Below are 13,643 nucleotides of genomic sequence, written 5' to 3'. Positions count from 1 at the left end.
AAGGATTACCACAGAGCTCATTCACTCTCACACTATGAGAATTAGCTGATATGACCTCTGCAGAAAGGAGAGACGACAACAGATTTAAGTGATCTTAGGTGCAAACATCAGGGGGAGAGGAGGAGCAGAAAATATCAAGTTATGGAATTATATTTTTATATGTTTATAATGTAGTTTGGACCAGTCACCTGACAGCTCACAGGTGTTTGGTTTGTTTCCTTTTCACCTAGCTTTTAAATATCCCACATACACAAGAAGACATTTAACTTTTCAGATGTGAATGGAATACATTTGTACAGAATAGAAAGTTACCTAGCAGCAGTCCTGTAAACATGATATTGTTGTCTTTCTGAGAGTAATTCAAAGTTTTTCCTTCAGCAGAAGGACGTTGGAAGCTTTTGCTCTGATTTCTGTACCAGTTTCTTTCAGCACTGCTTTTCCCACCGTGTGGTAGCATGCTCTCTGAACTGCACTTTCTCAGAAATGAGGATATTGGCCAACTTCATATTGCTCTTGCAGCACAGAATGCAACAAATGAGAAATAATACACAAGGCAGAGGAAGAAAAAAAAATCTCTGGGTGGTGGAAAAAGAACAATGTAGTGAAAGGAAATTCCCAACTAAAGGAGAGTTCTCATTAATATGCAGGTCCAGCCTTCTCATGCTCTCGCCTTTCATGGTTGTCTCTTGTTCCTTCAGTTCCCACCCCCATACCGCATTTCTTTAAGTGTGATACACTTGTGTAGGCATACAAACAACGCGTCTGTCCTTCTCTTGTTCACTTAAAGAATTTTCTGGCTACCAGTGTCCTTTTTTTTTTTTTTTTTTTCACTCTCACATGTTAACAAGGCAAAGAGGACAATTCTCAGCTTGGTTTTGAGCGATACAGACAACAAACTTACAGACAGGAAGTATTAAGCAACAATAACTAATAAGCTGTGTTTGTTTTTAAAGTCAGGAGGACTGTTGGCTTGAGTATATATATACTGCTTGAGTGTAGCCAGTTAACATTAACAGGAGCAATACACACATTAAACAAGAAAATTAGGCTTGTTATCTCAGTAATGTAACTGGAGAAAAAATAGCAGGAAGCATGAGTTGGGATTTCCAGAAAAAACAGGAGGTCAGAAATTCCTGCATTTAGCTTCCTGGCTCATTCACTGATTCATTGTTCTCTTCCTAAATCAAATTACATGACTCACCTGACTCACTTTCATCTATAAAATGATACAGCGTATGCCAGCTGCACGGAGTTAATATTGGTAGAGAATTCTTGTTTATCAAGTTAATTAGGATTACTGACAAAAGGAGGAAGATAGAAAGGACAAAGCAGACCAGTTTAACATCAATTTTACATGAAATTAAAAAGTTACCTGTGCCCAGAAATAGCTGCATCAACCCAGATATGTATTGTATGTAGTCTAAAATAGCGCATGAACTGGCATGACTTAACTCAGATCTGAAATAGGATTACAACAGACTGTGGCAATATTTTTATGATAATATTTCTTCTCGTGTTGAAGTGCCCAGATTTCCAGAATGACTCATTCTAGCTTCCCCCGTTACTTCAGCAGGCTCCCAAACATCCCTTCAGTTAAACGTGCTCCAGTTTCATGGGTCCTTGTCTTAAATTTCTTCATTAGCCCCCTCTCCTCCTGGTTCACAGCTCTTTACCCAGCTTGCCCTTCCCATCTCAACCTCCCTCATCTCTGTGTTGCAATCTATGGCCTTTTTTTTCTCTGTTTAAATTGGGTGGTTTCTTCCTCATGCTGATTAAAGGCCAGCAAGGGAAGAGAGGATCACTGAAAGATTAGCAACAGCTCTCAGTTTCCTGATCAAACACAACACAAGCAATTATAGAGAAAGTTCTTCAGCAGTGATGCAATGGTGGTTTGGACTCATGCCTACAATTTCTTTCTGAATGGCAGCTATGCAGTCTGGTCGTGTGTGTGAGAGATTTATCTGCTAAGTGAGCGTGGAATATCTTGAGACTTGAGTATTAAACTCTCACATGTCTCCATCCGACATGTGCAAAATGCTGTTTTACAAAGTCTTATAATTTGGCCAAATTTGAGAAGATTTTCACAGGGATTGCAAAGGCACATCTTTGATATGAAGGCCCCTTTCTATGAAATCTCAGCTTCCTACTCAAGGATTGCCAACCAGTGAGATGAGAATCCATTAGAAATCAGCTCCAGGGCTTACCCAGTTTCCTTTTCTGTTGGCTTAGACTACACAAACAATAGTCACAATGAAAACAACAAGACACAAACTGTAAGCTCAAGCTTAATGTAAGAGGAAGCAATTGACTCATTTTCTCTTGAAGAATAAAGCTTCTTTCTTCTCCACAATCTCCTCTGTACTTTTGCTTGATACAAGATGTTTTCACAGCCTTCAGAAAACTCAGACACCATCTGACTAGTAGGATGATGCCATGTTATGTCAGTAGTGCCCCAGATGTCCTTTCTTCACACATCCTTCAGTGCGACATTGCTACAACACCCTCACCAACACCTTTCTGGGAAATTAACAGCCATTACCCTGCTGCATCTCACTAAGGACCAGTATTCCTTTGCAAACTTTCAGGTTACAATGCATTCTGAAATAAACTTCTGTTAGGGGAATGGCCAGTAAAGAAGCACTGGCCAAACTGGTTTGTCTGGGTACAGTTCGAGAACTTCATCTTGACAGCAGAGTAAGCTTGTCCTGTGTTGTAGGAAGCAACCATTTGGTAAATGGTGGCTCAGTGACACAGGGAACCGTGCATTAGCAGCTACAGTTATCATTACACTATTGTTCACCATTAAGGCACAGAACAGTGCCACTTCTGCTTAGTCAGTCTTGGCTGCACACTGGAGCCAAGAATTTTCTCAGGATTCTTTTGGTAAGATCAAAACAACATTCTTTAAAATGTGTGAATTATTTCGTTACTCAGCATGGGCTATTTCATCCCATATGATTAAATTTTTACAAAGTTAACAGTAACTGGATCTTACAAAGTGGAATGTCAGCCAGCTTCAATAGTCAGAAGCATTGCCAGCCTGGTTCATAATGTGTGAACCCGCCATTCAGTTTCATTCTATCTGGATATGTCTATACCGTATCTACACCACCCAAAACATCAAAATGAATTTTTTAAAAGCAGAAAATGTTATACCTAATAGTTAAAATAAAAGCAGAACTGGCTTGGCTTGCTAGCCAGCTGGTATTTCTTTCCAGCCTTCACAAAGAACATTCATAAATGAACTTTGTTACTTTCAAAGAACTGAATAAAGACTGATCATGCACCTCTAGGCACATGAAATTCCCTATGCTCCTACTATAAGATGCGTAACATCAAATAACAGTGAAAATATTATAAGCAGCCAGCTATGTTCACTCAAAGCACAGAGAATTAATGCATTGCAATTTGGTCTTGTGCATTGTTTCTTAGAAATTAATTCAGTGGGCTTGATTTTTTGGGTTAGATTTAATCATGTTTTACACCCATTTTGCTGTTCATTGCAGTAACACAAATAACTGTAGTAGGAAATATTCACATGCTTTTGCATTCAGAGCTGCAAAATAGTATAATAAACATTAAGAATGTAAATATTGTCACCAAAGAGTATGTCTTCATTGCAGTATTTACTCAAGTCAGGCCTTTAAAATCACTACAATGTAAAATTGCATTCACACAATATGTCCATCTATTTACAGTAACTTCTAAGCATCAGGGTTTTTACCCACCTTCCAGAGCACTCAGTACTTTACTAGCTGGGCTGCCCTGATATAGAGAGGGATTAAGCGCAAAACTAAAGGATTATGGTTATTTCAGTTCCTAGTGAGGAAGAAATCCAGTGTAGGACAATGACTTCTTCTTTGTCCTGATACCTGACTTTAACCTCTTTTGAAAATAAGGCTTTTATTCCCTGCAAACACTAGTTACAATAGACACATAAATCCATTTCCTACAATATCCTCCTCTATCCTAATTTATGGATTATGCTTTAACTAAGAGCATAATCACAGAAAACAGCAGAAAAAGCAGAATGGCAAGAAACAATTGCAAAATGGTAATAGAATACACATCAGATTAGTTGATGATAGGATACATCCAAATCTGTTTGTTTACCAATATGCTCAGCACTATTTGCATGCAATGGAACAATGCACTGCATCATTTCTGAATACACCGTACCATTTCTACGGGGACAGAAGCAAGAAATGTTACTGTGAACGCAACACACTGCTAAACCCAGCGCATACACTCAGAGTTTGCTTCCTATCACTGAAAATCCAGGAGAACAGTGTGTGCCTTTTCTGTCTCTTCCTTTGAATTGTAGTTGAAATCCATGTGGAAATGTGATGATGTCGATGGTTTTGTCCACATATCAATTTATCTAATACTGTTCTGGTTATAGCATCTTTGTCCGCCCTTTTCAAATCTTTGAATAAGGCTCCCTGTCTCTTCTTTCCTTCCTCAAAATAATGTATAGTTCAAGAATTCTGTTACAAACTAAAGTACCATATGAAATAGTACTGGAAATCTACTTGCACATAAGAAAAATATACAAAAATCTTATTTGCAGTGAAATTACCAGTAATTTCAATTGTAAGAGAAATCTGCATTGCCAGCATGCTAGTCTCCTTTTCTCTACAGCCAGCCTGGTCCTCGAGTAAAAGAAGTACATCTGTCCGGGTGGTCTTCCATTGCAGCAGTTCATGGTTGGCTATTACCCTTATAAAATCTGGAATTGCTTAGACAGCTGAAGAACCCAATGATGTTAAATATGTGTCCCCTGTATATCACATACAGCCTGGTAAAGATGTGGGGACTGCAGCTTGTTGGACATGAGGGGAAAGAACAACTCAAAAATCTATACTTGTTTTTGTAACTTTTGTATTCTAACTTCCCAGTTATTCTCTAAGTTATTTGCAACTACTTTTTCCTTCTTCCCAGCTCCTCTTTCAGTAGAACTTAAGATGCACATTAGGCCTGTGTCCAAGACTTATTTGCAGCAGGTTATCCTTGAATCTTTGTTATTTTGGTTTTTGGGTTTTCTTTTTATTTTTAATCTTTGCTGGATCAGGGTCCTTTCCACCAAATATGTATCCGATTTTGCCCACAAAGAGAAGAAAAGAAAAAAAAAGCATCACCCTGTAACATTTTGTATCATACTAAGCCTTAGATTAATATTTTATGTGCTTACTATGCTTTCATCTCTCTTTTCTATTTAGAAACAGTTATATCCTATGCTGCCAGTCTACAGAGCCTATAGTATTTCATATTAATGCATTCTTAACACAGAATTTGTGATGGTTAGGAGGCCCTTGCTCAGGGACTGAGACTGTCAGATAAAAGGGATGTTTACCAGTTACGGTTTCAAACAGCAGTGCCATGAGAATATATTAATCAGTTGGAGGTCCCAGGTTGGAGGAAGAAACAATTTTTCCCGACATATGGTGGGAGGCTCTTATAATCTGGTGACCAATTAGCAAACCGCTGAATGGAGAGAGCCAATAAGCTGTAGAACAGATACGGGAGGTTAGCTCTCTCCAGCAATTTCACTGACCGCTGTGATTTTCTCACATTTCAATCATTTGTAAGACTCATTGAGCAGGAACAGGGAAAATACACAGTTGAACATTAAAAGGATACTGAATTAGGATGCCAAGTCTAGCTAAAAATAAATCTGATTCTTATCTTTTTGGCCGGAAAGCACACTGTGAACTAAACGTGACAGGAGACCAAACACTGCAAGCGCAAAATTATTTCTTCACATAATACAAGTGGGACTTGCCATCGGCAGTCTCTGGAACAGTGCTTTAATGCTACTACCTGTATAACACTCACAGATTTCAGTAGGTGTAGATAAAAAGATATGCACTTGGTTCTTGCTAAACCTCTAATCCCAGCTTTGAGTAAGTTTAATGGTTACCAGTTAAACCATGGCTAGAGTAAACCGTTAATTGCATAGGTAAATTTTCCTCAGCTGGAATTTCTGTTGGATCATATGTGCACATACCCACTAGGATACGGCGCCCAAGGGAGAAAAGTAGACAGGGGAGTGATGCAACTCCTGTCCCTAACCAAAAGAAGGGTCACACTGTGCCATCTGCTATCCCTGACACTAATACCTGCATAGGTTATACTGTGGTGGTGCAGTATTTCTATCCATAACAAAGAACAGACCTTTTGCCTGGTGACTCTGTCATCAGTTCTGTTTCTATGCAAGTCTGTCCTTTGATAAACCCATGGTCTCTGTCCATTTGGTGGTTTTTGAGGTCTGCTCCATAGCTAGGTTACCGCTTCACTATCTCTGCTGCAGGAATTTCCCATAGTATAGCCCTTTTTGCCCCAGTGTAAAATCTGAGACAAACTGTCCTGCCTGAAAAGCTGTCCAATGTGATTGTGCCAGCAGATGCCATTTGAGGCTTTTGGTTTTCTTTTTCTGGCACTGAATTACTCTGTGCTTGATCCTTGCCTCCTAAAACTTACAAAAAGTAGTCATCTGTAAGAGTGTGCCATTCAGAATTACCTTCTTTGCTGTGCTTACCCCAGAGGACTACGAGAAGGTTGTCCAAGTCTCCAGCTAGGTCACAGCATTCTGGAACACAGCTGTCCCAGAGAGTCTCTTTTTGCATTGCTTGATGGAAATAGCTGTACGGAAATGGAGAAAGTCATGTGGAAACAGGGACATAAACTGCTGTGTGGTCCCTCATAGTTGGGAGGTAAATGGAAAATGAGTAAGTAGACAGATGACAATAGAAGTTGTACTGAATTGTGCAGGCCCCCAGAAAAACTGCAAAACAGGTGGGATGGATACCAAGTAAGCAAAACATGACTTTAATTTATCCTCTTAGCTATACAGATAAGATGAGACTCAGAGGACTTCAAGAACATTTCCTAATATGACCTTTTCAGGAAGAGATCACAAGGTATGAAAGTGCAAGCCATGTTTCCTCTCCTGGCCCATTTTTGGACATCAGTGGCCTTATGTAACTCTTTAACTTTTCCTCTCTCTGAGAAGAAATGGTTCAGCCTTTCATCATAGACTAGTAATTTTAGTTTTTTGCTGTCAGGATCAAACAAGCCTTCCTGAATTTTTTTTAAACGCCCACTTCAGACAAAGATACATGTGCAACTTGCATAAGCAGGTCTGGTTTAGCTTTCAGTGAGCCAGCCTGGGTACTATAGCAGCACCCTGTTATTGGTGACCTGTGGTTACTCTGCACTAAATTACTGAATTAATGAATTAGTAACCTAGAAAATTAGCAGGCCACACTGCTGGATAAACGCAAGCCAACTAGTTAAAGTTAGCTTAAATTTGTTAATACAAGCTGTAGTTACACAGGATCTGCAGAGCTAAGAACTATTCCTGTGATCTCAGACCTTAAATTACAGTCTTTCATGTAGCAATTTGTCGCAGTCTCATTGGCCAGTAGATCACTGAGTGGATCTGAAATGCAGGGCCCACAATCTCCAGCTGTTTCTCAGCCTTGCACTGAAATGAAATCCAGTTACACTTCACCTTCTCCACCACCTGGTTTTGATGGGTGGAATAGGAATTGGGCATGAGGCCAGCGAGCAGCTGTACCAAGCTCTGGTCTGTTCTCCAGTCTGGAGGCACTCAGGGACCAGGGTTAGGGTATATTGTGCAGCACAACATTTCTGCAGTTTAGACAGGACTTGAGAAAGTTTAGACCGTTTTAGAGCAATAATGAGTTTGTTGAATACTGTCTGTATAAAAATTATTTTTTTCTGAATTCAATCACTACTTACTCATGCCACCCCAACTGGCAGTAAAAGCACATAGATATTTCAGATTCTTTCCCTGTTTTTCTTAAAGTAGCATATCATTGATTTCCTGTTTCTTAAGAGTTACTTTTGTGGGGCCTTCCTAGGCTTGACCTCTGGCTAAAGGAATAATCCCTATTTGTATATACTAACAATTCGCCCCATATATTTAAGCATTTAGAATTTAAAAACATTGCTATTTTTACTACGTTTATCCTTTAAGGAAGGTTTAATTTAATTAATGAGGTCATGGTACGCTAACTCTCACCTTCTGTTTGCAGTGTCTGAAAACTGCAAAAGCGCTATCTCAAAAGTTTCATGTTTGTTATTATGCTGCATTTCTGTTTGTTTTCTAAGCAATAAAACAAAGACATCTCTTAATGAAGACCAGACACTCAGTTAACCACAGGCATAGGTTTTTTTTATTCAAGCAGCATTTAATTAAATTGGAAAACCATCCTTTTGTAGGGACAAAGATCTTGAATCTAAACAGAAATATATGTCAAATTGCTCTCTCCTGCATAAGTACTACATCTCACAACACAGTAATTTTAAAATGCCAATAAACGCTAGCACTACAACATTTGCAAATGTCAGAAATTTCTAGTTAGTTTCTTAAAGTTTTAACTCTAAATAACTTATTTATGTCGTAACTCATTTAACCTCATTCAAAATTACAATCTTAAGCTTTTTTTTCTGAAGTGGAAACTTACTTATTTGTACTGAGTGCAAGCTGGCAGAAGGTTAGAAGTCTCAAAGTTACTATAAGGATACTAAGGACAGACACTATTAATGTCTCTATTAACAGCAAGGGACGGAGAACTCAGGAGCCTTCTACTCTATTTGGCAGGAGTTGCTGCATCCTCACTGGTGAGTCAACCCATTCTCCTGCTGTGATCCAGGCAACAGGCTGGAAAAGAGCAAGCAGAGGGCAAAGCTGGCATCTAGAATGATGTACAAATGAACTAGAAGTATTACAAGGTGGGGGGAAAGCATGTGAGATATAGAAGAGAGACAAAAGTAATGGAGAGAAGTGCAGGAGGCAGAGGAAGACTGGGAGAATATTTTTATGGCATCATGGTGGGCAAACGTAGGGAACACAGGATACAAATCTATCAAAAAACAACCTTCATTGGTTTTACTACTCATAAAACAAAGTAGTGGTTTCATAGGCCAGCATCTTCTTAGCACTTTTTAATGGAACATATCTGCATCTTAATTGCCAAAGTTGTTTGAAAGTAGGATTTTTGGCTGGAGTTTCTACATCTTTTCTTTAAAATGTACCTGTGGAACTTAGAATCATAGAATATCTCAAGTTGGAAGTGACCCATAAGTATCATTGAGTCCAACTCCCTGCTCCTCGCAGGACTACCTAAAACTAAACCATGTGTCTAAGAGCATCATCCAGACTCTCCTTGAACTCTGACAGGCTTGGTACCGTGACCACTTCCCTGGGGACCCTTTTCCAGTGACTGACCACCCTTTCAGTGAAGAACCTTTTCATAATGTCCAGTCTGAACTTGAATCAGTATTTAAAATTAGAAGAGATTGATATAAATGATTGTGTAATTTGGACACTGTCTTGGGATTTCTGTATCTTTTTCAGACTTGAGAAAATACGATTTGCAAACCAGAGAGTTCTGGCTTTACAAATTTCATAAGCTGAGCAATCAGAAATTGTTTTCAATTGTCACATTTATTTTCAACTAATGAACATATTGTGATTTATAAATAAGAGAGGTTTTAAAATGAGTATTGAGCCTTACACCTTGATTCTGATTGAGGGATGCAAGAGAAATTGCAGGGTTATGGTTCTAAGATAATACTTTCTCATTTGCGCCAAGTTCAGATTTTCTCATTTATTCTATCGTGGACCAGTTGAACCACTTTCTTCCTAATGTCTAAATTCTGTTCACATTTTTACCAGTGTGCCTCAAATACATTTGAAGTCAAATAAATAGAGACATTTTGTGGGTATTCTTAGCTCAGAAAGTACAACTGTCTCCATATCAGTTATGTGAACTGTCTAGTCGTACAATAGAAAATCAGAATTTGGCATCTTGTTCTTTAAAGCAAGTCATGGGTTTGTTAGTCTGACCTGCGACTTTGCCCGAGGCGCATTGTTCCAGTTGCAGCCATGCAGTCAGTCAAGCTGCCTGCTTGTTGAGTATGTATTTATACAGCAAGTGTTGCGGAGAAAAACTGAGCGTGCCTTTATCAATAAGCAGTTATTGAGCAGGGTGGTGTTCACGTGACTTGCCCTTGTCATGTCTGCAGTTTTTGTAAAAGTTACAAAAAATCCTGAACCTAAATTCTTTTAGCTCACGTACAGCACTGTGAGCTGATTACCTTGAACTACCTGGAGCCAGTTCTGTTTTCCTCAACCTACCTGGAGAACCCTTCTAAAAATCTGTCTGCAGTGTATTGTAGGGCATTTTTTCTCCGTATCGTATCAATGGCAAATACTGTACACTGCCAGTGGATGCAGCTGCTGCCCACGCATTACATAAGTGCATTTTGTAGAAATACATGCTTACTATGGATTTTTTTTTGAAAGGTCTCTTCTGATTGCATCCTAAGTGAGTATGTGATTGAACAGCTGTGTAGAGGGATGCTTCAAGATGCGGGAAGAAGCTTTAATGATTTATTGGACTATATGGTTGTCAGCAAGAGAGAAAGCATTGGAAATATAATGCATTTGTACAAGATAATCCATGTTGTAATTGCCATTCTATCCTCAACTGTATTTCTGTAGCAGGAAAACTAACACCAGGAAGATGAGTGGAATTATTATTTGTAGACCAGTGATGACTAACAGTGGCATGAAAACTTAATGGACTCATGCAAAGAACAGTCTATGCACAGAGAAGTGTGTTGCATGTAAGAAGCTCACTGTCTGGAAACTGGCCACCTATGGCTGCTGTGTGATGTTGCAGCGCAGCAGTGAGCCACAGCGTTTCTGTGAAGGTTGTGCACTTAGCATGGCTGTCATGATTTTCAAATGGGACTTTCATACTGCACTGGAGAGAGCTTTTCACACTTTCTCGATCTGTAAAGGGCAGTTCCAGATCCTATTGTAGGGAGGAGTGTAGAGCCAAATAGGTGCTGATTAACGCCTTCTGTTTTGTGCCTGATGAATTTTATGGATTACAGTGAATAAAAGGCTAATTTGTCTCCTAAAGCATATATTGATATAAATGTGATCACTTTTCTTCACTACCTAACCTGGGCTAATGGATTGTTGCTTCAATGTATTGTGTTTCTGGTATGTTGTGACTGTATCAATAATGTCTTTGTGTGGCGTGAACTTCCTATTCATTACAAATGGGTGAATAGCAATAAGCATTTCACAAACAGATATTTCTTAAGCTGTCAAATTCAAAGCCTGAATAACCTCAAAAGGAGTGCAGTCAGACCTGCCAACTGTAAAAAATAAACACTTTTCTAAAATGCAGAAAGGCTTACAAATCAAATAAAACTGAAAAGTTAGGTTGAACTGCAACTCAGTTGTAGTTTATGAAAACATTAATACACAAAAGAATGAAGGCAGCACCAGTGCCTGGTACCAAATGCCTGCTTTTCTGCTTTTTTCTTTTCCCTTCCTGCTTCTTTCACGCCACAGTGCAACACACTACAGGCATACAAAGGGAAAGGACTGCAGGGTTCCCCGAATTGTTCCAGTTAACTCTCTTCATGTCTGACTGCTAACTCCCATGCACAGAGATCAGAGAGAGACTTGAAGAGATTGTCATGTCTTACTAAGAAGCTGAAGCAGCAGCAGAGCAAGAAGTAGGTGTTCATTTCTCCGTGCAGAGGCCTGCACATGCACAGCTACTGTCCCTGTGAATTTGGCCCTTCCCTTTAGCTTCTGCCTGTAAGAAATTCTTCTGAAATTCTTGGGTCTGCACACACTTATAGCTGAATTTGAAAAGATGATGTCATTTCCTTGGTTGTTTTTCCTCTATAGTCTCCATTTTTGCAAGCTGCTTTTTCCGTTCCTTCCTCTTTTCCTGCAGTAATTCAGACTTCTCTACTGAACTTTGGACATAATGTTACGTGCTGCACGTTTCCATTTGGTCCTCTGTGCCAGCATGAGCGTACTGAGGCTAGACAGGAAAATGCCTAGCCTCTCCAACCTGGAGCCTCAGACTGAAATGACACTCTGGTCATTTTTTGTGCGTGTGGGGTAGAAACAGACACCACCACCACCACCGTCTACAGAATAAGGCCATCAATCACAACTCTTTCATGTTACAATTTTTACCCTGACCCACACCCACAGGTAGCAAGCAAATATTGATTAACAGTAGAAAAAAAATTCACAATATATTCTTACGTTAATTTAGATGTTATTTTTAAGAAAGGTGTCTCAATCTAGGAGAAAGTAATGTCAGTGAAAGTTATCGGGGAACAGAAAATAAAGAGCTGAGTTTATTAGTCAAGGCTGGCTGTCTTTCACAGCAATTCATCAAAAACATGCAAATTCTGGATGCCCCAGAATGTTAAAAAGGTGTCTTCTCAGTCTTCAAACAGGAAAGTGTCTTTTTGAGGATACAATGGTGCTTTTCAGCAGACCACTGACTGTGCAACATGTCTGTCGATGGAAGGCTCATTTCAGAGCAAACCTCACTCTACCACTTTAGGTAGCTATTGACCAACATTACTGATTGACAACAATTCTTGTGGCATAAAAAATCTGGAAATAGCATCTTTTTAATACGAGTAAAAATCAGCAGAAAAAACATAAATTGCTTAAGCAACCACTTTTTGAAGGGTGTCTGTGAACCAGACTCCTCCCTCACCCCAAGTTAAGGGGAGGAGGGAAGAGAACTGTCTGGACTTTAGCATTGAGGGCTTGCTTGTCTGACTTACCCCGGCTGAAACGGCGACTGGCCAATGGGACTTCAGCCAAAACCACTTCACCTCTCCTTCTGTCCCCTCTGTTTTTCCTATTCCACTCCAACACACAGTTTCCACAGAAACAGAGTAGCACAAATAGTACAGGTTTTGGGTGCCTTTCTGCAGAAGTACATGATTTTTTAACAAAAGAGTCTGAATGTACTCTTAAGTTATAACACTACTTAACATATCTTTTTGGTGAAAAGCTTTATTAGAATTTAGATTCACAGGTTACCTGGACACTAAAAATCTTATCCGGAATTCCCTTCTCAACATTTTAAAGCTTGTGTAGTAACTCCATGGCTCGCATGACTATCTGGCCACAGAAATATGACACTAATACTCTATTTTATCACTTGGTTCAGGGCTTTTTCATATTTCCCCCTGCTATTCATCAGCAACATTAGCAAGTGTCTGGTGCAAGAAACAGAATCAAGCAAACCACTGTATCAGCCCACTGTACGGCTTCTACCACGTCCCACAGACAAGCTTAGACTCAAAGCAGAATCCTCCCTAACATTGCACTTATTTCATAACCACAAGGCAATATTGTACACTGAAAAATGCAGTGAAGGTGGCTGCTCTCAGGCCATACTCCGTGTTCCCAGCTGACCACCAAGCAGGTACCCAAGAGACCAGGTTCACTGAAAAGCGTACTCCTAAGTTTGCCACCGAGCCAGCCTTCTGACCTCACTGCAGACCTTCCAACTGCATGTAAATAATTCCCCTGTCAGAAAAGTGTTGTCATGTCATTCACGAAGTTCAGTGATTAAAAATTGGCCAAGTACCTCTCGCTCCATATAACAGACAAACTTTGCTGGGATACTTTCAGGATTCTGGTCCTCATCCTCAGCTGCACAGGGGAGGTTATTTGTACGCTCCCGGTACCGATGCACTGGCCCAGCGAATGCCCAGCTAAACAAGCTACTGTGAAATGACACTGTGGCGGAATACGTCCCTATTAC

This window comes from Opisthocomus hoazin, chromosome 8, assembly GCF_030867145.1.
Source record: "Opisthocomus hoazin isolate bOpiHoa1 chromosome 8, bOpiHoa1.hap1, whole genome shotgun sequence".
NCBI lineage: Eukaryota > Metazoa > Chordata > Aves > Opisthocomiformes > Opisthocomidae > Opisthocomus > Opisthocomus hoazin.
The sequence above is the reverse complement of the archived record's forward strand: the minus strand, read 5'-3'. Positions refer to the sequence as shown.